At 36.2% G+C, this 966-nt stretch overlaps 1 protein-coding gene across 1 annotated transcript in view; it reads left to right on the plus strand.

Annotated features, from left to right (window-relative positions):
- LOC110019065 (probable ubiquitin-like-specific protease 2B) overlaps positions 1 to 966 on the plus strand; it is a gene marked incomplete in the record, with an annotated part of 90832 nt that overhangs the window by 49988 nt on the left and 39878 nt on the right.

Below are 966 nucleotides of genomic sequence, written 5' to 3' on the forward strand. Positions count from 1 at the left end.
GTTTCTTCCTGCACCAATACACTGGCTGCTACTTTGGCCCGTTAGTGGAAGCATTGCATCTAATTTTACCTGTACTTGAGGGAAACGGAAAACACTCTAATATTGGCTGGATTGTTCCTGCGCACGCTGGAATTTAATGGATACACCTTGGTAGAACTGAAATATGAATCTAACTAATCAATTAAAAACACAACTGGTTTTGGTGGAGAAATTTCACAATCAATTAAAAAAGACTTCATGTGGGGGACGATTTTTTTATTCAAGAAGGCATTAGTCTTCACACATCCGTTTAGCCAAAACCATTCCACCTTTTAAATAGGTTCCTCCAGTTAAGGACACACCACTTTCCTGTTGCCTCCTAGCAGAGATCTAGAGTTGCTGTAAACTTTGTGTTATATTGTGAATTCATAGATCAAAAAGAAAGAATATAATTGTTGAAGTATATGAAAATTAAAAGTAGAGCAAGGAAAACAGATAAACTGAAGTAGAGATGTTTACTGGATACCCGAAGTTTATTGTTGTCTCTTACTGTTCTTGTCAACCTTTTTTATTGTTCAAGAATTCATTCAACTTACAGGGTGACCCTTTCACTAAGGCAAAGGTCCAAAAGCCTTTCTTGCTCGCAACTGCCATTGGTTAGCCTTCCAACAATAATAAAATGCAGCTCTCTGCACCTACCAACATTGTCATCAATTATTCACAACATGGCATGAATTGAGGTTTTTAAACATTATTTAACACCTCTTAATATGCATATGATGAGGCTGTCATTTCGTGAAGGTGGATAGCGCACAACTCCCTCACAACAGTTTGAATGTTAGATCTTTTATTACAAAAAGGGAGGGTAAATCATTTCCCTTTCTATGTTTGGTTAAATTTTTATCGCTGTGTATGACATGATCAATTATGAGTATTTATGGATAAGAGGAAGAACAGGAATAGTTTAACACATTTAGCTTTTTGTGT

Source organism: Phalaenopsis equestris, unplaced genomic scaffold (genome assembly GCF_001263595.1).
Source record: "Phalaenopsis equestris unplaced genomic scaffold, ASM126359v1 Scaffold000044, whole genome shotgun sequence".
In the NCBI taxonomy this organism is placed as follows: domain Eukaryota; kingdom Viridiplantae; phylum Streptophyta; class Magnoliopsida; order Asparagales; family Orchidaceae; genus Phalaenopsis; species Phalaenopsis equestris.